This window comes from Artibeus jamaicensis, unplaced genomic scaffold (genome assembly GCF_021234435.1).
Source record: "Artibeus jamaicensis isolate MK-2021 breed Jamaican fruit bat unplaced genomic scaffold, CSHL_Jam_final contig_797, whole genome shotgun sequence".
NCBI classification, from domain to species: Eukaryota; Metazoa; Chordata; class Mammalia; order Chiroptera; family Phyllostomidae; genus Artibeus; species Artibeus jamaicensis.
The window spans coordinates 16,096,623-16,121,344 of record NW_026521977.1 but is presented as its reverse complement, the minus strand read 5'-3'; the positions used below and the strand labels follow the sequence as shown (position 1 = coordinate 16,121,344).

General features: G+C 40.2%; 1 pseudogene; it reads left to right on the top strand.

Moving 5' to 3' along the window:
• The first annotated feature begins 1,490 nt into the window (after positions 1 to 1,490).
• On the top strand, positions 1,491 to 3,269 carry LOC119035336 (heterogeneous nuclear ribonucleoprotein A1-like; annotated as a pseudogene).
• The last annotated feature ends 21,453 nt before the right edge of the window (positions 3,270 to 24,722 follow it).

The window sequence follows — 24,722 nt, the reverse complement described above, 5'->3', positions numbered from 1 at the left end:
TAGTTCCTGACAGAAAGCAGAAGGTGTTCTATTTTTAGGCGAGAGAAGCTATGCACTAGAGATAATCCAAACACATTCTTATCAGAGAGGATACTGAAAAATGCCCACAGTTTCCTAACCCCTGTTGCCATAAGTAACATGACAGTCTCCTGGAGAAGAGCCACACAGACAGTGCTAATGATACTACCATTTGTCAAGCATTTACTATGTACCTTGAACTGTGCAAAGCGCATTATCCCAGTGAATCTGAAAATAGTCCAACGAGGAGGTGCTAATATTGTTTCCATTTTACAGATGAAACTGCTACTTACAGGAGTTAAATAAGTTTGGGGGTGTGAAAAGCAGAGCCATTTTCATATCCATTTGTGGTTGCCTCCAAATTCCAAGCTCAATTAGAAAAGGAAAATAAGATATCATTAGTTTAAACTCTCAGCTCTCAAATCAAATTAGAGAAATGATCCCCTTGCCTTCCATTATTTTCAAGGCATATTGCTCTGTCTTCCATGGACTGGAAATGTATGAAGCAATTTAGAATATGATAATAGCCTTCCATGTCAGGGAAAAATTCAGTCAACAAGGGATCAGAATCTGAAGTTAGACCTGTGGGTGGTGGAAGGAGCTAGGACATGGTATTCCAAGGAAATAGGAATAGACGATAGGATCAAGCCAGCAGTTGCCTTCAGTGAGGTGTGGTGGGTTTCCCAAGAGCAGACACTATTTGGGTTCTGGGAAGGTGGCTACAGTGGGGTCAGGCAGCAGTGCAAAGTTAACACCTGGCTGGGTGTTGGCCTCTCTGAGGATTTTGGTGAAAGATCGGCAAGTCCTTATACAAGGGGACTAGAGTCATGGAAAATTTTCAGGACACAATATTAACTAAAGCCTCAGTTATCAAAACAGAGGCCCAAATACTCAGATTATACCAGGAAATAAGAAATAGACCAGCAAAAATTTCAAAACAAAGTCTTTCAACAATTTCATGTTGACTGCCTACTTTGTGCAAGGAAGTGGGTCTGTTACAGAAAACAACTCAGCCACTTTCGGGTGTACGGAGTGGAACTTTATTTATGCATACGGACCCAGGGAGGCAGTCTCCCTGGGTCCCGAGCTCGGGCAGGGGCTTGTTTATATAGTGTGGCATGCGGAAGCGATTTTACTAAGCCTACGAGGCAGAAGCAGGTTTACAGAAGCAAGAAAGCAGGGCTGCTGATTGGGTCATACAATGTTCTTTTGTTCTTACTTCTTAGTTACTTAGTTGCTTACCCTTCCTTATCTCAGTGGCTCAGCAAAGGGACCATGTCCTTCTGACTTGTCTGGGCTTGTCTAAGCAGGTTTCCTGCAACAGGTCCAGGGTGCTCGGCCATGTTTCTAAAATTGTCCTTGACTCCAGTTATGCAGGGCTGGTTGCAGAGTCTGGGAAGAAAGATCAGTGAACTTAGTGACAGTGAGGGAAAATGAATAACGTGTTTGTACCTAGTAATTTTAGATGGTATATGGGTTTAGCTCCAATTACGGTGGATATACAGACTACAGCTGTGACGGGTAAGACCTGGGAGGATTCAAACCTTAGAACTCTGTGTATGTCATTTACTCATAATTTACCCTCTCATTCTCTCATTTCTTTCAGAGAAATTATTGATTCCCTTATGTATGAGACACTATATCAAGGCTGGGGATACAAGATCAAGTTAGATTTTGTTTCTTTTCCCAGAGAAGCCTAGAATATATGGTAGAGGTTCACGGATGTTGGTAGACATAAGGATGACTTGCGGCCCAAGTTCAAGCTTCATGTGTACACACCCATTCTGAGATGCAGATTGGGTCAGTCAGAGTAAATAGACCAGGAATACGCATTTTCATCAAACACCACCAAATATGCTGATCAGCTTAATTTGAAGCCAGTATTTGGAGAACTCTGATTTAGATACATATGCAAGTCTTTGATGCAACTCTTCCTGTGTGGAGTGTCATATTCCAGGGCAAAAGAGGGAAAATATAGTATTTTAAACTGCACTGAGATAATATATTAGGTAGAAAGCAAACTATTCATTCCTGGGTTCAAACAACCATAGGTATTCACTTGCCTAAATTCTGTATAGGAAGTTGAACTCCATATCTTTTAAAACATTTCCAGCACTGAAATGCGTGCTTCTGTGCCACCAAAGTTTAACTCACCTCGAATTTTATACTTCCGTAAAGAAGTAATAATTTTGCCTTTCTGCCTGTGGATGCTGCTGAGTTAGCAGCGTTGAAGTCCCCCCTCCTGCAGTCATCACATGTTGGTTGGAGTCTCCCAAAGAGCCCGAACCGCTACGGAAGCAATTTATTGGAGGCTCAAGCTTTGAAACAACAGGTGAGAGTCGGAGGAGCCATTCTGAGCAATGGGGAGCGTCACAGACTGCGTGGTGATGAGAGATCCAGACACCAAGCGCTCCAGAGGCTTTGGGTTCGTTACCTACGCCACTGTGGAGGAGCAGCATGCAGCCAGGAGTGCGAGGCCTCATGAGGTGGGTGGAAAAGTTGTGGAACCAAAGAGGGCTGTCTCAAGAGACGATTCTCAAAGACCTGATGCCCGCTTCACTGTGAAAAAGAATTTTGTTGGTAGTTAAAAAAGACACTGAAGAACATCACCTAAGAGATTATTTTGAGTAGTATGGGAAAATTGAAGTGATTGAAATCATGACTGACTGAGGCAGTGGCAAAAAAGAGGCATTGCTTTGGTAACCTTTGATGACCATGACTCTGTAGATAAGATTGTCATTCAGAAACATTGTGCTGTGACTGGCCACGTAAGGGAAGCCCTCTCTAAGGAAGAGCTGACTAGGGCTTCATCCAGCCAAAGAGGTCAAAGTGGTTCTGGAAACTGCAGAGGTGGTCATGGAGGTGGTTTTGGTGGGATGACAACTTTGGTTGCGGAGGAAACTTCAGTGGTGGTAGCGTGGTGGCAGTAGATTTGGTGGCGAATGGGGTTGGCTATAACGGATGTGGTAATGATGGAAGCAACTTGGGTGGTGGTGGAAGGTACAACGATTTTGGCAACTACAACAATCAATCTTGAAATTTTGGACTCATGAAACTTTGGAGGCAGCAGCTCTGGCCCCTATGGTGGTGGAGGCCAGTACTTTGCCAAACCATAAAACCCAGGTGGCTGTGGCGGTTCCAACAGCAGCGGTAGCTGTGGCAGTGGGATCGGTTTTAATTACTGGCAGGAAACAAAACTTAGCAGGAGAGGTGAGCCACAGAAGTACAGGGAAGCTACAGCAGAGTTGTGAGCTCAGCCAAGCACGGTGGTGGCAGGGCCTCACTGCTGCAAAGACTATTTTCGACAGAACTGCTGTGAATGGGCAACACACTGGAGGACTGGGTCTGTGACTAATTGCATAACAAGTTATTTTGTTTCTGTTCTGTGGAAAGCATACAGCATTCCAACAATGGGTTTTAATGTAGGTTTTTTTTTTTGCACCCATGTTGTTGATTGCTAAATGTAATAGTCTCATCATGACACCGAATAAATGTGTCCTTTTAATAAAACAATGTGCTGTGTACAGTTAGTCTATTCTGAAGCCGTCTTGGTAAATTACCTCAACAGTGTGATGTTAGAATTCCTTCAGAGTGCTACCAGGTGCCATTTGAAATTTATTTACAACTTACTTGGGCACACAAGTCATTGTCTTCAGAGACCTCAGTGTAGTTGAATTAATAAGTTACTGTGTTGTGACCTGGAGTTCACCATTAAAAGGTTCATCCCAGCAGAGTCATGGAGTTTATTTGGTTTTTAAAGATCATTGGCACATTCTGTACAACATATCTAAACTGAATTATGGTACCAGATAAAACGATAGATGGGAATAAAGCTTGTAAATTATCCATTATCATGTGTATTCAATAAACAATTTAGTATCTTTTGCAGGGGGAAAAACCAGAAAGAAATAATTCCTTTTTATTCATTTCAGTGGATACTTCTGGCTTGGTTGATCCTTTGTGTTAATTGCATTCTTTTGTTTTCCTTTTATTATCTTCCTTCTCCCTTTCCCCCTTCTTTCTCCTTCTTCCTTCCTTCACCTGCCTTTGAGTTAGTTACCACTTCCCTACTACTGTAATTCAGATGTTTCTTCTGAGAAATTTCTAGCCAAGATTTAAATATATGGTGCAATAATATTACTTGAATGTAAACTAATTTAGAAAGATATGAAGTAGCATAAATTAAAGCGTTATTATTAAGCTGTATTTAAATACTCAGAATCACCTTTAATTATCTCAATATCCCTGGATAATTTTATCCCTGGAAAGGGGATGAAATTGACATTATCAATTCCCCATCACAGATGGGTTAGAGATAGATGAAGGTTGAGTACTTTCACAATGAATTTCATTGTTTCAGTGATTTGTGGATGTATAACAAACCACCAAACTAAACTCTCCAATTTTGGCTTAAAAAAACCGATGTATTGTTTCTCATGATTCAGTGGGTTGACTGGTGGTTTTTCTGCAGATTTCATGCAGCCACTGTCACCTGGATCATATGGAAAGGCTGGAATAGCCCAGGTGACCCATCTTTTTCTACTCCCAGGGTATTTCATCATGTTCTTTTCCAAAGTATAGAAGTCTGAGGTTATGAAAGGAAAGAACCCACAATGCCAATTGAAGCCTTGTCCTAGACTCACTTCCTCCTCTTTGTTTTGGTCAAAGCTAATGGCCTTGTGACTACAAGACCAGCCAAGACGCAAGAGACGAGAAAGTAGACCTGACTCCATGGCAGGTTTCTCACCTCAAATGTCTTGGAGCCTGTTGGTGTATACTCATCATGCTAATTATACCTCTCACTTTTATAGTGAATGATATTTTCTCCACAGAAAGCAAAAATAAAATTATTTCAAAAGAAAAAGAAAAGATTTAATTCTCCTGTAACTATGCTTTGATATCACTCTCGGGCATGGAAGATTGTCTCTATGGACATTCTTTCCAATTGAGTTTTATAATTGTAATTATGCATGCTGTGAAGTTCTGTCTTAATCATTTCATGTACCATTTTGTGGAGAGCAGGACCAATAAAATGGCATTGGTCCAGTTAAGATAGCATAAAGTATATAACACTAAGTTGAGTCACTCATGTCAACCAAGATGGTTGTGAGTCATCCATAACACTTCAGTTCAAGGGGGAAACTATCTATCATGCTAGACACACCTGGTAAGGAGACATACCTAAGATATCTACATACATGACCAGGATGGCTGTGCCTGAAGAGCAGGACGACCCATAGATAGGATCCTGGGGAAAGTCCCCACTTGCCTCCAGGGGTGCCGAGACACCCCAGGAGGATGGAGTACATCACTCTCAAGGGTATAACTGAGGCAGGCTCCAGGCCACTGTGGAGACAGCCGAGAGCTCCACATACCAGAGTGCTGCTCCATGCCACGCTGAGCTCCCTTAACATTGGCCACTGGAAGCTCTGCCCTGCTGGACTGAGGACTCTGTCTGTTCCACTGCCCACCTGGCTCCAGAGGTCCTTCCCTGCAAGACTCTGGCAGCTCCTTTGCACATGGTGCTGTCTCCCAGACTTGTAGACTGAGACTCTGGGACTCGGGTTGATTATCCCCAATTTTCTCATGTGATGTTATTATTGATTATTTCTGAGTGATTAGTATTGTATTAGGTTAGTATAGATTTGGATTAAATCTGCATTAATAAAAGCTGAGTGAACCTGCATTAATAAAATCCAAGTGAATGGCACAGTCACCTGTGTTGGCTGCCTGTTATTTCTCAGTGACAACGTCTCCTGGAGGACTGATGGTCGTACAGGTGACTCAGCGGTTCCAGTTTTTAGAGCCCAGATCAGACATCTGCCCAGGGACCAAAGGCTGAGTTATACAAAGACTATATCGCTAACATATGCTTGCAACGTACTTTTTGTCAAATAGCTCTCCCACTGCTATTAACTTCTCCATGCTTTGTTTTCTTAGTAGTTACACATTCTATAATAACATTCGTAGAGTTGTATGTTTACTATCTGTCTCTAAATCACACTACCTTGTCATCACCACTGGCAGAATGTAAGGAAGTTTTCTACTTTGCTTTCCTCCAAGTCCAGCTCTCCCGTTAATGTTATTGTTAGTTTTGGTGGTGATATTATTATTCTTACTAGTCACGTGCCAGGCACTTTATTGTGTGCTTATCCACATATCCATGTATCTTTAACCCTTATAATAAAAGTTCAAGGTAGATATTTCGACTTCCACTTCTGTACAAATAAAAAAAAAGCAAAACTAAGTCTCAGAGTAGGTCATTTGCTTTGTTCCTGAAGTATGGCCAGTGCAAAGAAATACACCTGGCACATGGTAAAGTGGAAAATTGGAAGTGTTCTTCAGCCACTGAAATTACTATAGAAGGGGGGCGGGAGTGTTAGTTACAAACAGTTGCCTCTTAAGGCCAGCAAGCTATAGTATTTAAAGGACTGTTTGTTCAGGTGAATGCCTTGATACCTCGGTGAGTTATTTACTGTTTACTGTGTGAGACCATCATGACCATCATGGTGCTTGGACTGGACTGTTTGTGATTCTGTACTTTATTTTGGTCAAACTATTTGGGAAGTATAGCTTTAAGAGATACATCGAGAAGCAAAGCATTAGAGATATCACCAAAAATCTAGACTGAGTTTTAACTTGTAATAAAGCAGTCATCTTTTTTGTGTGTTTTGCCCTGAAGTTTAACAGGACTCACCACTCTCAGAAATCTCATCCTTCACAGCAAACACCCAATTATAAATTTTGGTATTGCAGGAGGTCGTCAAGAATATGTGACCACGTGTTGACCCTCAAGCTGGACTTGGGCACTTGGAAGGTCCTCACCCCTCCCCTGTCTTTAGGGTGTACATTGTGCCTACTGTTTCCACACTAACACTAATTTTCAAGGACTCTGCCTTGAGAGAGCCATGTGCTGTGATGACCATCTGGACAGTATACATACTCAACCCTGTTAAAGCCTCTGTACAAACTGTTAAGGTTCTGGTGGGTAGGTGCAGAGAACTACTCCTTTTACAACCACCAAGACAAGCCTCGTATATAAGTTTCCTTGCTTATTAAACCTGCCACCTACTGATCTGGAGTGGTTAGCTTTTCTCTTTGGTTTGTCCTTGCCCTCTATGTTCAGGGTCAGTTTCACCTGAGAAGCTCCCAAGTTTGCAAGGCAAACTATCTCCAAACTTGGGGATAGCTTTGCGGCACGGTGAAAAGCACATGAATCTCTGTGTCAGGAAAACAGGGTTCTAAGCCACACACCACCATTTGCTTACTCTGTAGCTTTGTCTTTAATGAGACAGTTGGTCATTTATACCACACGTACGTACTGAACAGCTATTAGGTGTCGGGTGTTGTGGTATAATCAGGATAAAAAGGAGCATAAATTGAAACAGTTCTGACCTTGAGGAGTTGACCGGATAAGGCTAGTTTGGGACATACAGCACACACAGAGAGTGTGTCTTCCACACAGTAGAAACTCAAAACATTGTGTTTTCTTCTCCTTGATTCCATGACACAGTAACTTTACTTTTCTTGTCGTTTTCTTCATCTGTGGAGTGGAGGTGACAGGATGTTGGGGGTGGTAACATAATGAAGAGGATGATTTCTAAGATCCTTTCTGGTTCCAAATTTCAAAAATTCATCAATTTCAGGATGATAACCAGGGACCCATCCAACATTTAATGTGTTCGTGATGGATGTTATTTGGCAATAAGAAAGCAAGAAGTTGCTTTTTCTGTTTAATTTTCACTTCATTGTCATAATTTAATGCCATGAATTATTAATCCGCCCAATATGCAATCCAGTTGATTAGTTTAACTTGTGAAGAATCTAAAATATGAGACTTGAACACACAGTGAAACACCCCTGAAAAAATTGATGGGCCTGATCCACCTCCCCCAACTCCTTGCAAGTGTCCTAGCCTTTATCAGTGGTAAGAGGTGAACTTCACTTGCTCTTGATAAGCAATCTTATATAAGAAGCATTTTATTTTTGGTAATGAGCTTTTGTACATAAACTGTAAACTATGAGATGTTTTCCATAACAGTTACCAGAATATACTCACAGTTGCAAATCCTCTTCCTTGAATATGGTCAGAATTCAAGTGTCCTTGTGCAGCAAGGCCATCCTATTACACATCCGTTTAAACAAACACGTTTTCAGTGGTTGAATATTTCTCCATGTCCCTGTTGACGATTTATATGTCTTCTTTGGAGAAATGTCTGCCATTCAGGTCTTCTGCCCAAAGTCATTCTTGGTCTCCCAAACTAGAAGTATTTTTTTCTCTCCTTGAACTCTAAATTCCAAAGCACTCTATTTGCAAAAGCTTATGACATAAATTTTAATAAAGCACAATGATTAATATAGAATGTAATAAAATTCTGGTCAGTTGTACATTCTTTGCATTTCTAAACTTTATTTTTCTTGATGATGAGGTAAATTTCTGATTTCTTATTATAGTTTTAGTATATTCTCAGGGAAGGCAATATTTGTTGAATGAATAAATAAATAACTGAATGAACGAGGTATTGAATAAATGAATGAGGCATTTACAGCAAAACGTCTCTTTCAATACTACAGTCAATGTGCAGTGCACCATAACACTACTTTTTATAAATTGGTCAAATGATTGGAATCTTCAACTATGCAAATACAGCAAAGAATCTGCAATTAAGTAAAATGTTTATCTGAGCATCACAGAAAGGAGCTATTGCAAAATTTATTTACATTGGTGCATACCCTCAAGCTAGCTGGAGCTTATTTGGTTAGTATTAGGTGTTACCTTGGGTTACTGATTTAATGAGCTCAGTTACTTAGTTGCCATAGAAACTATTAGCAAGAAGGGACAGCATACCATGAGGGAGAAGGAAGAATGAAAGCAAATAGTGTGACATATCATATTAGCCTCGAGATCATGGTTGTTGCAGCGTAAGAGTTCTGAGATTATCATTTTTATAAAATATGTCTTATTGGTATGTGTATTTTGCAAATATTTCCATCAAGGATGGCCCTCAAAAGTGAAGTTTGTATTTAAAGAGATCAACTTTAGTTATTGGGGCATGATGTTTGTAAGAATACCTCACAGCTGTAAAACATGTTGACAAACGATTATTATTTCCAATTTAATGAGTGGGAAGAGAGGCTCAGAGAGGTAATACAACAAAGCTAAAAACTCATCCATTAGTGAAAAACATAACCAAGGCCCAAATCCACTTATTCTGTACCTCCAAATCATTTCTTTTTTGCTATGCTATAATGGCACTTATATTCAATGCTTTATTTCATGTTGCTTTTGAAAAAAAAGATATGATTCTCTTTTGGATCAACATAGCAGCAAAGTGACAGGCTGGCTGGGATCCATGTGATGTGGTCATTTCAAAGGCTACTTAAATCTCAAGGTTATAAGGAAACCACCTGCCCTAGTTCAAAGCTATGCCCTGGAAGCTGTTATCTTCAAGTACCTGAGTTATTAAGAATTTCAGATGTCCACTCAGTGGACACCATTCAGCTTCCAGTATATGCATCCCTTTGCTTAAGGGTTCTTTCCCTGAGGCTGCTCTGCCCATGGACAGTTGGCTAGAAATGCTGGGAACTTAGCACCATCAACTAGTTAGTGAAGCAAGTGAATGTAGACATTCACCGATCCTGTGAACTTTCAGGTACTGTGCAAGCATTTTCGGGGGTTCCCTGCAGGATTTAGCTTCAGTCACCCACTGTGGTGACTGACTTAACTCAACTTGAACTGACATCCTTCTCTCCTCCTGTTACTGTCTTGTTTCCCTGAAGGTCATCTCTACACCTTCCACTTAAACTACCTGCACTCAGATCCTTGTCTTGGTCTACTTGTGAGGGAATTCACATGAATATCTGGGTGATTTACTGCATTTTAACTATCACTTCATCTGGTGTAACAAGAAGAATGAATGACATCCCAATAATGGAAACTTTTGAGACATTATATCATAGAGATGGCTCTGAGTGTTTTAATGTTTCTTCTTATTTAATTATCGCACAGTCAGCCAGGTGAGGTAGAAAATATTATTGTCCCCATTTTACAGAACTGCAAACTGATTTTGAAGAGAAGTCATTTGGCCAAGGTCACTCTGCCTGGCTATGATGGTACCAGTAGTTGAACCTAGGCTTTTTGATGCTACAGCCTATTTTATAACCCTAAAAATTAAATTGCTCTCTCACACACACCGTCTGAATGAAAGGGAGCAGCTTTCTGGGCAGTGCACAGAGAGGTAGATTCTTTCCTTGAAAGACCTCCCTGCAGCAACCTAAACTCGCCATGGCCGTGAACCCTTCTCTTTCAGAGACCCAAAAAGCAGTTTGAATGTGTAAATAGCAAACGGAAATAATGAAGCCTGGCAAAGCCTGGTTTCTCTGCTGTTCCCCTCACTGTAAGGGAATTGGTGATTAGAAAAAAATAATTGGTCTGAAAATAGCTTCAACCCCTTTGTTCAGACAATTAGGCCCATCGATAAAGTGAGTTTATGGGAGGGATGACAGGCGCACCGGCAGGTTGCTGTCTTTGTCTAGGCTCATTCTCTTTTCTTCTTCCTTTCTACCTCGATGGCTGTTTGCGCTGTCACTTCTCAGCGTCTTTTGGGAGCTGATGTTTCCTGCAGCAAATTTGTTTTTTTTTTCCATCTCCATTTTTCTGCACAGACCTATTTTATTAAATTGCTGCTAAAAATACATTTGCTATCTTTTCTACACTTTGTGATAACTGTTTGATATCTTCTGGTTTTGATCTGCTACAGTCATTTTTTATTAAACGTCCCTCATACTTCTTGAATTGGTATTGACACATCATAACCACATACAGCCAGGGGAGTAAATTATTAGCAAATGACTCTTGTATATGTAAAGGAAAGAAATAATCACAACTGTAAAAGACTACTGTACTTTAAACTCTGGCTAGGTGGTAAAGAATTCCTTTCAGCCAGAGATTTGCGTTGTTGCTTTGGATAAAACCTCTCTCTGGCTTATTTGCTTATGAAAAGCAAAGTCTTCCATCTCTTGTCCTGCTCTTTGTCCCCCTAGTAAGAAACTTAAATAAATGGAAGCAGGATGTTTGAGGCTGCCTGTGATTGCTAGTGAGGGGTAGGTAGACAGGAGCTTGGGGGTGGCGACTGGAGGGGGGGTCTTGAGACTTGGAGACAGTGGAGGAGAAAGATCTCAACAGATAAAATGAGGTTCTGTGGCAAGATAGCAGGGTTGCAGGACTGAAGGTAGGGGGAAGCCAGTGAGATAATCCTAGGAGAAATTATCCAGGGAACTTTGAGACTAAAGTCTAATGCTGTTCAATATCCAGTTTTTGCCTCATCTGTACTCTGCTTAGATCCCCTGTCATTAGTAACTATTAGTAGAAAATGCACTACCTACTGCCTGTGTTAGCAGTGTTTAGAGGACTAAAGAAAACAGGACAACGGTCAGAGTGGGCATCCAGGGATGAAACAGAGAACCGTAACCGCAGGAGGCATGTTGATGAGTGGATGGTGGCAGGTCAAGGGGAGCAGAGATTCAGAGCACGCAATGGGCAGGAGAGCTTGTTTGCGCCTCTACCTCGTCCCCACAACTTCGCACACATCTAAGCAAAAATGAAGTTTTAAAAAGCAAAGCTGACCACCTCATCTCCTACTCAGAACCCTTCTGAGGCTTTCGTGAAAAACTTCTTACAATAATTTGCATGTTCCTTTTTAGTCCTACTCATCTGTTCAGCCTCATCTGGCAACAAGTTTCCCCTCCGTGCTTGTTCTTTATCTACACTGCCATCTGTGCATTTCCTCCAACTTGCCATGACACCGTTCGCCACAGGGCCATTCCACACACTGTCCTGTATGCCTGGAATATGTTCCTTACCTACTTTGAAAAGTGGATTCCTATTCATCCTTTAGATTGCAAGTCCTATGTCTCTTCTTCAGGAAGCTGTCTTTGCTCTCCCCGATCAGACCTTCTCTCAAAGCTGGGTGCACCTCTTCTTCAGTAAACCTGCCATAGTTGTAACCTCACAACAATTTGTGGGGTCACTTGATTAATGCCCGTTTCCCCCACTGGTTGCAAAGCTCTATTTGGAAGGTACATCCTGCTTTAATGAGAGTTTCATACCCAGGGTCTTGTCCAGTGTTTCCCACATCATAGGCAACCAGGAGACATTTTCTGGAGGAAGGAAGGAAGGGGAACAAGGAAAGTACAAAGAAGGTGATGTACACGTATCAGGGGCCTCAAAAGTCTTCTCTGCCTGCTGCTTCTTGAAAGACAAAGATTTGGAAGAGTCTTTATCTTTTCTGGTTCTGAAAACTGCCTAAATTCTGAGGCCAGCTGTTGCTTGTTTGAGAGGATTTAGGAAGTTTTGAAGCAAGAGCCAAGACCAGCCATTCATATGGAAATGCAGCTTGGGTGGGCCCTTCCGCTGGGTGAAGCAGACTCTTTGGGGATCTCCAAGGTGGACCAAACAGTGTTAGCCAGGTTAATGGAGTTTCAGATATGGCACCAGCTCGCTGGCTCTGTGGGGGGAGGTTTTAGAAAAGGGACAATGGCTTCTCTTCACCTTGATGCAGACACTTCAGTTCCTCCTTTTATGCCACTGGTGCCTTTCAAGCTGCTATCCTGCTGCTGGAGCTCAGAGGGAGTGAGTCTGAGTAGGTGAGTCTGTATGTGGGTTCTTGAAGAAGAACTGCTTGGGGCTCCAGAAATTGCTTCCACTGACCCAATCCCTGCTGGTGTTTGTAGCCAGAAGTTGTGGGGACTTATCTTCCTGGCATTCAAACCTTGGACTGGGTGACCTGATGTGGGGCTGGGACTCCTTGCTTCCAAGATATCCCTCCAAAAATTTTATTTACTACACATGGGTATGGGACCAGCCCACTCCACATTTCTGCCCCTTTTACCAGAGAGGATGGATGGGGTTTCTTTAATTCTATAGTTCAGACTTCCATTCAACTTGATTTCTGATGGTTCTGAGTGATGGTTGTTCTATATTTTAGTTGTAATTTTGATGTGATTGTATGAGGAGGTGGGTCATATCTGTCTACACCACCTTCTTGATCAGAAGTCTCTGGGGTGAGTTCTTAATGAGGTGATGTGGAAAGCCAGCTCCAGAGTAGTTGCTGAAATGTCCTTTTCTTGTCTCCTCTCTTAATTCTATTTCCTAAGCATGTTTTCACCTTCCTAGCTTCTGCCAGAAGTGAGTTGGCTCATCAATTATTGTTCCACAATGCAGGTGGGTTGCCTTTCTGTACTCTGAAAGATAGGAAAAGAAAAATCACATTAGTAATCTTTCCTTAATTGACCTTGCTGAGAAGAATGAAATGCCAAAACTGAGTTTTAGGAGCAGCTTCAAATACAAAGGCCTGAAGTTAAATATCAAATTCTCATAAACACAGAGAAAGGAGAACTCTCTGTGACCCAGGACATCTTTTGATTAGTAATCCAATGTAGCATCTCTGAGAGCCAGACACATGGAAATAAAGAACAAACTGACAGTAACCAGAGAGGAGGAGGGAGGGGGATCATGGGAAATTAAGGGGAAGGGTCAAGTCAAGGAATATGTATACAGGACTCATTTAGGTTTCCATTTTATTCGTTAAAAAAGGGAACAAAGATCTTCCCTGGATTCTCCTTCCACCCATACTTTCCTCCCCTCCTTTTCTGGAAGCTGCTGGCCAGAATCTTTAGAGAAAGAGTGCTACCTTCTTTCCCCATTTTTTGCTCTCCTAGGATTCCCTCCAGAAGAGACCTCTGGGCAGGACTTTTCTATTTACAGTAACTCATCTAACTGGTAAGGAATGGACAAAGGCAACTCCAGTGATTTCATCTATGCTTCTCTTTCTCTCGTTTAGAACTGCCATAATTCCCCAAATTAGATTTTGAATGAGTCACTGTTCACTGACCATGGGGACAGTGAATATAGACATAAATGGAATCAAACCTCTTTTCTCAAGCGATTTATCTAGCCTGAAATTGTCTTTTAACACTGAGGAAGAGCCTGGATTCTGACTCCAACTTAATAGTTAATGCCTGGGGTTTAAATGTCTTAATGATCAACCAAAAAAAAGTTTGTTTTATAAAAATAAAACTAAGCTAACCTGCTCCGCTGCTGGCCTCGCTCCTCGTACCGGTCCAGCCGAGTATCTAGTTGTCCTTTGGACTCCGTATTGTCGATTTTCCGTGTGGCTTGGTTGTGACTGCTGTTAAAAATAGTTGTTCTTAGATTTGGTTGTGCACAGAGGCGAGGTGGATCCTCCATCTAACAACCACACCTAAAACAAAAGCAAACTAAGAGGACAGCTAGATCAGCAGCAGAACCATAGAAATGAAGATCACCTAGAGGGTTAGCAACAGGGGAGTGGGAGGAGGGGAAGGGGGGAGAAGGTACAGAAAATAAGTAGCATAGACAGTAGATAGAAAATACATAGGGGGGAGGGTAAGAATAGTAGGGGAAATACAGAATCTAAAGAATTTGAGACACATGTTCATGAACTAAAGGGGGAAATGGTGGGGGAGGGGTATGCAGGGTGGAGGGGAAGGGAGGGGGGAATAGAGCAAATGTAATGGCATAATCAATAAAAAAATAAATTAATAAAAAAAATTAAAAATAAAACTAAGAAGGAAGATGAGACTATTATGTCATTGTCCACTAGTGGTCAGGAGAGGAGTTGATTGGGTCAAGTAGCGAGTTTATGAACAACTTCCTGGAAAGTAAAAATGAAATCTCTGCAAAATACTATTGTATTTAATTCTCTGCACCAATAATCTGTTAAAAGTTAGTTACCATTATTAAGCCCATCTATTTTACACACAAGTTCTGAATAGAGTTGACAGAGAGATTCAGTAAGATGTTGAGGGTCTTATAATTAAGTGATGGGACACAATTAGAATAAGAATTGCCTGACCTTGACAAAGCTAGAGCCCAAGTTCTGACCACCCCATTAGAGTGTGAGCTGGTATTCCTTAAATTTTTGGAGACATCTCTGAAATGATAGCTAACAATACCAGGTGTTCTCATTCATCAATATGAAGCAAGCAGCATAATCCACAAGCACTGAGGACATCTCTGATGAGGTTTTGTTCATGACGGCAGCCTATGGCATCAGACCCTGGAACTTTACATGATGTCTCAAGTTCACTAGGGTAACTGAAGCCAGTTTCCTGTTTTAATTTGCCCCATCCATGCAGGTAGATGAAACTGTAGATCTAATAGAAAGTTTGGATCCCACTCATAGGTTTATCCCACTGTCAAACTCTCCCACTCACTTTATCCCAGTGAAAGGAGTTTCTTAAAGGGAAAGATGCCAAGATTTTTCTTATAGAAGGTTTAAGATGGCATATTTGGAACCACACGGATAGACCATTTCTACGTCTACTTTTAAATTTCCATTCATTCATATCTCTTTATTGAGTTCCTTTTGTATCCAGATGCCATACACTGCACCCTTCATTTGGTCTGCTCATTCTGCATACCATCTATTCTGCAGTAGTCCTTAATAATTCTCTGAAATTGGCCACATTTCCACATTTTGTAGAAAAATAGATACTGTGGTTCAAATATAGACCAGTTACTTATATTTCTTATTGGCCATATCTGTAACAAAGAGAGTCACGTAGAAATGAGTGGCTGAGACTAGGTGGAATATCAGATGGCTTCTAATTCTGAAATCCCTTGATTAAGCAGCTTTGTTCTAGTTATACTTGGCAAAGAGATCTTATGAGCTCATTCAGGTTTGAGGGTCTTAGTGTTTTCATTTGTAAAATAGAGTTTTTAAATTGTTGTTCAATTACAGTTGTCCCCATTCCCCCCACTACTCTCCCCTGCCCTACCCACCCCCACTCCCCACATTCAATCCTCCCCTCCATTGTTTTTGTCCGTGAATTCTTATACGTGTTCATTGACTTGACCCTTCCCCTTTATTCCCCATTGTCCCCCTCTCTCCTTCCCTCTGGTCACTGTCAGTTTGTTCTTTATTGTCTTGTCTCTGATTCTATTTTTCTGACTTGTTTGTTTTGTTGATTAGGTTCCACTTGTAGGTGAGACCATATGGTATTTGTCTTTCACTGCCTGGTTTATTTTAGTTAATATAATGCTCTCCAGTTCAGTCCCTGCTGTCTTGAAGTGTAAGAGTTCTTTCTTTGTTTCTTTCTGCTGTGCAGTATTCCATCATGTAAATGTACCACCGTTTTTTGATCCATTCATTTACTGATGGGCACTTGGGCTGTTTCCAGCACTTGGCTATTGTAAATAGCACCCCTATGAACATGGGGGTCCATACGTAAAATAGAGTTTGGATGACTTTCTTTCAGTTCTGAAGTTCTGTGATTTAACCAGACTCCCGCTCCACTTTGCTCTGAAGCACATCCTTGAGTAAGAAAAGGGTGACTACGTCTCTGCAGTCCCCATGCATTATGGGAAAGTTCTACGTCTCTCATTGAGAAGACACTGCTTCCACAGTCTGAGCTAAACATTGGTCACATTTCTCTTCTTCCTCAAGGGAGGCGGTGTTGAGGGAAGGGAGTTAGGAGCAGGAGTTCCAGCTTCAGATTGCCAGGGGTTGAATTATGACTTCTTACTTGTTGTGTGCCAAGGGATATAGCCTCGGTTTCTTCATCATAAAATTGAGTTGACAATTTACAGGGAGGTGGTGACCACTAGAGGCAAGAATACTTACAGAGCACTTGAGATTGAGCCTGAATCATGGGGAGCAGTCAATAAGCTAATAGCTATTGTTTTCTCAAGTACAAGTGGCTGGTCAAATATTGTCTCCAGGTTTGGGAGTCTGTGTGCCTGAGGAAATAGAGCAGGACCACGGCTTGGGAAACCGGGTCTGATTAGAGGGCAGTAGGAGGGTTGGTGGGGAAGATCATCATGGGGCTTAGACTGTGGCTTCGGTATAAGCCAGTGGGAAGAATAAGAATATGTGAGTGCATTTCCAGAATAGGAAAATATATTTTCTAGATCTTCCAACACAGAATGACATCCCTCTTTGCTCCTGTCCTGTCCCCTGTCTCTATCCTGTCTTTTCATTCCTCTTTCTCATCTTTTTTATTTTCCCTTCCCTCCCTTTTTAGCCCCTTTGACATAAATTCTAGCCTGGGCACAGTGGTGGGGCTGGGACTATGTGTTAGAGGAATGCTAGGCAAAAGCAAGAGTCTATTCAGCCTTTTTTTCACCTTTGAGCCGTACTTCTATGAAAGCTGGGAGAGGCCAGATAGGCCTGTGACTTATTGATCAATGACGGACTAAAACTCATGTAGGCAGGAGGCAGGCAGCTCTGCATCCAGATGAACCTGGGCCCCATGGTGGCAGCCCTGGAAGGGAAATGCCAACTGTTCCAACGGAAGCAGGCCTGAGCTTTGGAAGTGAGCCAGGAGAGAAGGGCTGTACCATGGGGCCCTGTCCAGGGGGAAATCATAACATCCAGCTGCTTAATTTGTGGTGGTGGTAGGTGGGCCACCTGGCTTAGGTAAAGACTGGAATCATGGTGCTTTTGGAGCAGGAAGTGGGTAAGTTCCTAGAGAGAACACAGAGGGAAAAGCACTGAGATTTCACAAGCATTGCCTTTACCCTTTCCAGTTTACAGAGAAAAATGCAAAATGCAGCCTCACCAGCTAATCCCAAACCTTGCTCAGAATTAATTCCTAGGTTTAGAATGTCACTATAAGAAGCACTGCCATTGTGTATTGGGAGCAGCAATTTGATAGGATGGCTGCATCTGATGGCAGGGACAGAAATAGGGAGGAAGCTGTAACTGAACACGTGAACACATTGGAGACGTGCTCATCAGTTTCTTTTCTGCCTGCTTCACCCTGTTCTGCATTATCTCTGATTTTCAAAGTGACCATGATTTATAGATCTCTGAGTCATGAGGAAATGCATGGACATGATCTGACATAACTAAACCTCATAAAAAAACCAGACTCTGCTCTCACAATTTGGTAGAAGGGACCTTGGGTGTCTTCTACAATTTCTCTGTCAAAGCAGGAAGATTTCTACAACATTTGTTTAGTACCTACCACAGGCCACAAAATATGCTAGTCATTTTTTTGCATGCTCTCATTCTTAACAGGAAGTATAGTGAGAGCCAGGTATCACAGGTTAGAAGGGACAAATGGCTTTGGAGTCTCAGAAACTTTGGTTCAGAATTCCAGCTCTGCATTGCTAACTGTGTGACCCAGAACTAATCTCTCTGAATTTTTTGCCAAAGCTCTCCTAGGGGCTAATAACAACTCCACAAGCCACTGTTGGGAGAATGAGCCCTGGGTGGAATTATGTGGTACTGGTACTGTCTCTAGAACGTACTAGGGACTCAATAGCCTTTCCAACAAGCCTTTGAGAAAGAACTTGTTTTGCAGGTGAACTTATGACTTAGAGACTTAGTCATAATTCTAAGACTTCGATGTGTTACATATCTTATCTTGGGTCACACGATGGCAGAACTAGACTTCCAATCAAGGTCAGTCTGTTTCCAATTTAAGTGCCACTGTGATGGCAGAGGTGAATACTTATGACGCTGACCATATAGCCTGAAAAACAAAAGTATTTACTACCCAGCCCTTTAAAGAAATTCATGGTTTGCCATATCCTGAATTGAAAGCAGGAATGTAGACCCTGGGCTTATTGAAGAACTCTGAAAGACAGAAAGCTTTCATCAAGGCCTCCACACAGTAAAATAAATTTAGTTTGTGGCAGAGGGAAAATTATTTCATAATTTGCCTTTGATGTGAAGAAGGAAAAACATAAAGCCATTCAACATGTGTTGTAATTAATAAACATGTAGTTCAACTCTATAATTTCTGGGTACATTAGAAGAGAGGAACTGTGTGTTATATGGGCTGACTGCTTTCCCTTGTGGGAAAATGGTAATGGGCGTGTCGTTCTTCAGTCCAGCAAGCGGCTGCAGTCCCATTGTGATTCCCGGGCAGTAGTACCCCATCCGTCCCAGGAGGCCTGAAATACTGCTTCTGCTTGATCATCAAAAACGGAATGTTCTGAGAGGATACATGGTGCTTCACTCAATGTTAAAGGATGTAATAATGTCCAGGACTCTTTGAATTTTTTGTTTGTTTTCTGGGTAACCACAAACAATTCGATGCTTTAGTATAAAGATCAGAGCACTCTATTTTGATTAAATCAGATGGTTCTTTGTAAACAGCATCCCGTGGAGTCTTTTACTTCCTCTATCTTAAATGTCTGCTTAATAAAATCACACATTCAATTATTTTAAAGAACCAAGAACCAACAAGGGATTTGCTGACCTAGTGCTTAAAGCTTAGAAATCCAATTTGCCTCTATTTCACTGTTGGAAGATCAGACCCAGGTCGAGGGTGATGAAAGCTATTGGACGTTTTCTGCTCCTTTTGAGGAGCTGAGAGCTTTGGCTCACCGAGTCTCATCTGTAGCTGAATAGAACGAATTTTGTTATTAATGGTATCACAATCGACATTTCCCCAGGTTTTTCACCTATTGTAGCTCCAGATGCAGTACCTCTTTTCAAATGGCTAATACGCTAATGTACTGAGTTCTGGCAATTTCCACTGTGATTTTTGTCTACATAAGAATTCTCAGAAATGCTGTGGATTAACCCATCACCAGCTGTTAAACTAGAAGGAAGGGTAGTCTGGAAGACTTGCAGCCTGTTTGCACCTTGTTAAAGATGTCCAGCTTTCCCAAAGCATGCATTTCGCTTAAATAGCTGCAGGCTTTTCCAAGTATGACTGAAGAATATGAAGTTGACATTTTTTTCCACAATTAAGTTTATATTCAATGCTTAAAATAAACATCACCTTTTGTTTACAGAAGTATTATGCGGATTATTTGTAAGTTTACCTCAATTTTAACTTTACCTTGACAAAGCAATATTTTCTTTCAAATTCCAGAGACACATCAACATAATGTGGTACTATCTGTAAATATGAATTGGACTCTAAGTTGACACTTTTATTAAATAATTTCCCCTGATATTTAATAAAATTTTTTTCACTTAGATTTGTTTTATCATAAGTGATGGTTCAACTAACCTCTTAAGAATGTAAGCTGATGGGCAGTAAAGTCACATGGTATGTATTTTAAGAAAATGTTGTATAGTGATTTTGTTCCCTACAATTATTAATATGTTAGCTTATCATGGAGGGCCACGAACAGCTCTTAAACCAACCAGGGTGGATTTTCGTGGAAATATTTGGAAGAAAAACTGCACTATTTACAAAGTTATGGAGCTAACAGGATGCAGGCTCAGGAAAAGTGATCAATAAAGTAATTATCCTTTTTCTTAGCTGCATGAGCAACACATTTCTAGGTAACTTAAAATGTTTTTATAATCCTAGGCCCAAATTGTTTATGATGTTGCATGCTGTAACTCTACACCCAGATCCTATGCTTCAGCCAAATAAAACACGTTACAATTTTTTGAGGCAAGTATTTGAATTATTTGAAGCAATAATTATTTAAATTACTATTCATCTTTACCACTCTGTTAGCTGTCATTTACACATTGTTTTACTATTGTTTTAGTGGTTGCTTTATACTAGTGGTTCTCAAAATGTGGTTCCCAGACCAGCAGCATCAGCTACATCAGTGAACCAAGGAGCCTATCAGAAAAGCAAATTATCTGGTCTCACTCTGGGAAGTGGAACCCAGAAATTTGCATTTTAAGTACTCTGAGTGACTAATTCAGGCTGAAGTTTGGAAACCATTGTCCTATACCATACTTGTTGCTTTTCCTTATTTTAAACTATATGCTCTCTATTTTTCTTTTTGATTAAAAACAAAACAAAACAAAACATTTTTGTCTCATCTAAAAAATGGCTTTCTTGGTTTCTCCCTTTTCTTAATTTTGTTATACCTAAAAATATAAAAATAAAACCAATCGCAAGGCATATATGTATTAAACCTTGCTTTATAGTCGTTGGTAACTTCTATTACATCATGGGCAATAAAGCACGCTTCCAAATCTTGTCTCTAACATGTATCCTCTAGCACCACAGACTGCAACTTGCCTGATATCGTTCTATCTCTCTGCAATATTTATTACTACCTCTATGGTATGTAATTCTTATTAAGCTCTGACTCAATACCATTCCTCTCAAGAACTTCCCAGTCAGAGTTGTATGAATTCCTGCTTCTCCCGAAGGTTACTTTACATGAGACCAACTCACTCATCAAGGACAACTAAAAAAAGGTAGCTAGAGTAATTAAACCATTCTAAGGTATCAGAGAGCTATTGAGGCATCTGGATAGAGAGGTTAAAATTTCAGAGAATGGAAATACTCTGTGTTGACTGATACTGACATATTATCCTAGTTTTTCCTGAGATTTTTTGATGATTCCAAACAGTCATGAACCAAGAGGGTGAGATCTGAGTAGCAAGCTGCTGCTAAGAGGTTTTTGACAGTCTCATGAGCCAGTGAAGACAAAAACATTGGAGTTTGAGGTTGCCCAAGTGATTTACTTGGATGAATCGGGAATCTTTACCTACTTATTAATGTAAATCTATCTAAGTGTTATGGGCTAAATTGCTTCCCCTCAAAATCCATATGTTGAATCTTAGTTCCCAGTGTGACTGCATTTGGGGATAGATAAGGCCTTCAAGGATATATGAAGGTTAAATGAGGTCATAAGGGTGGTACCCTAATCTGATAGTCCTGGTGGCCTTACCAGAGGTCCCAATGCCAACCCTCTGTCTCCATGAGCGCAGAGAAAAAGCCATGTGAGGACACCATGAAGAGCTGGCTATCTGCAAGGCAGGAGAAAAGGCTTCATCAGAAACCAACCCATTGGCACCTTGATCTTAGACTTCTAGTCTTTAGAATCAGGAAAAAATAAACTTCTGTTGTTTAAGCTAACTAGTCTGTGGCATTTTGTTATGGTAGCTCAGGAAGACTGATAATTCAACATGGAAAATCTAATGGGTTCTGCAGAAGCAGTAACTGAATTCACTAAAATTGTATGACATTAGGCCAATATACAAAAAGCACGTGTATTTCAATATACCAATAACAGAAACTGATGGACATTAAAAAAATTATATTCACAGCAGCACTTAAAACATAAAATACCTAAGGATGCATCTAATAAAAGATTTATTAGATATGTAAGAAAAGTAAACTATAAAATATTAAAGAATCTTTGTATTCATGGGGAATATACCATATTCAGGTATCAGAAGTCTCAATATTACAGAAATAAAAATTCCCCCCAAATTTATCTACAGATTCAAAGTATATGTAATGAAAATATCTGCCATAATTTGGTGGAGATTTAAAAGCTGATCCTAAAATATATTTGAAAATGTAACATAGAAAACATCACCAAAATAATCTTGATCAAGAAAGTCTGAGTTATCAATACTTCTTAGAAGGGTGTATTAATTAAGACAAGTATCTTATGTAAATAGATCAATGGATTAAAATAGAAAGTTTAGAATAGGCCCACTTGAACTACAAAGATGGCGTGCTTCTGTGCAATGAGTAAAAGATGATCTTTTCAATAGATGGTTCTGGGTCAATTTGATATCCATAAGTAAAGACTGAATCTTGACATTTACTTTATAACATACACAAAATGATTTCTTTCAAATATATTTCTTTAGACTATGGAAACAATAAAGTTTCTAGGAGTTAAGATAGGATAATATTCTAATGTTATCAAAGTATTAAAATATTTCTTAAAGAGGCTTTAAAATAAAACTATAGAGGAAAAATTAATAAATTAGACAATATTGGAATAAACTTTTGCTTTTCAGAAAACCTCATTCAGAAAGTTAAAATACAAGCCAGGGTAGGAAAAGATACTTGTAATACATAAAACAGAACTTCTTTTTTTGATCTGAGTGATGATAAAATTGATGTATCTACTATGTCAAAGTTTATTGAGCCTGTGTATTTAAAATTTGTAGTCTCTGTATGTATGTTATGCTTTTATTTAAATTGATGACCTCAGCTTTTCTAGAACATCTAATACATTTGGGATTCATTAATTTATTCAGCACTTATTGAGCACCTGCCTTACACCAGAACATGGAGCTAGGCCCAGAGTTTACAGCTGGGAAGAAAATGCAGTCTCTACTTTCCTGGAGCTTATATACTTTGGATTATTTGCAACTTTTTATAGTATACCCATGCAAGATTGGCATGGTTAAGCAAACACACTATACAGAAGAAGGAAATATGTCACAATTTACAATAGCCAAGTGCTGGAAGCAACCTAAGTACCCATCAGTAAATGACTGGATCAAAAAACTGTGGTACATTTACATGATAGAATACTATGCAACAGAAAGAAAGAAGAAGTTCCTACTTTTTGCAATAGCATGGATGGAACTGGAAAGTATTATGCTAAGTGAAATAAGCCAAGTGTTAAAAGACAAATACCATATGATCTCACCTATAATTAGAACCTATTTAACAAAACAGATCAGCAAGTAAAATATAACCAGAGAAACTGAAATAAAGAACAAACTAAAAGTAACCAGAGGGGAGGGGTGGGAGAGATAATGGGGAGAAATAGGGGCAGGGTCATCAAGGAACATGTATAAAGGACACATGGACAAAGCCAAAAGGGGGTAGTTTCAAGGGTGGGGAGTGGGGGAGTGGTGGGGAGAAAATGGAGACAACTCTACTTGAACAACAATAAAAATAAAATAAAATAAAATGACAGGTTATACTTTTTTTTAAAAAGGAAAAAAATATGCCAATATGTTCAATTCATATATAGTTTAAATGGTAGTCATATTAAGAGCAAGCATAACAAAAGCCAAAACAGCTAACATTGCTTCAAGGTAGATATCCTCCATCTGACCCTCCTGATTCACTTTCCAGTCTTCTCCTCTCTCCACTGGAAATCTGATTTGTATGGATGACATCAGGCATCTGGAAAACTGTACCCTGATTATGTAAATAAAGTTTTATTAAAACCTAGGTACTCTCATTGCTTACATGGCTGTTTTCAAGAGACCCAATAACTTGAGAGCCTGAAATACTTACTATCTGACTCTATACAGAAAAAAAAAAAAGCTGAATCCTGGACTACATCGATGGCTTCCTTGTCTTCTAAATTTTACTTGGGCTGGTTAATGGAACAAAGAGATAGAAGAGAGGGAAAAGAGTGAGTTGCATGCAAGAACTCCTAGTCTAGGGAGTCCCTCTATCAAAGCTCTTAGCACTTCTTAAGGCACCTTTCTCTTCCTTACACTCTGCTGCTGGATCACCTGACTCCATGCCTTCATCCCTTTCCATACAGTGATGGTAATAGTCCTGCACTGTCGCTTGTGGTTTTCCAATGCTCTCTGCACCTCTTTGCAAATTGTCCTTTTATTGAATGCATCTCAAATTACTCTAACCTGCACAAGCCACATATTTTCCAATGAGACCCTGGCTGATTATTAAGTACTTATTGCTTGCTGGACATGGTATTAACAGCTTAATATTCATTATGTAATTTAAACCTGACAAAATAACTCTGCAAGATAGTTCTTATTATTATCATTCTCTTTTTACAAATGAGGCAGCTTATGTTCAAGTGTGGAGGCTTTACGAAGTTTACACAGCTAAATACTAGCAAACCTGACACTTGTATTCACTGCTATTGATTACAGAGCCCCTAGAGGTGAGGGTTTTAACCATCACCTCATTAGTTTTCATCGAATTACAGTTTTCCTGACAATGCCTTATTAAATCGATGCTTGGTATTTGAAAAGTTCTCATCTTTATTA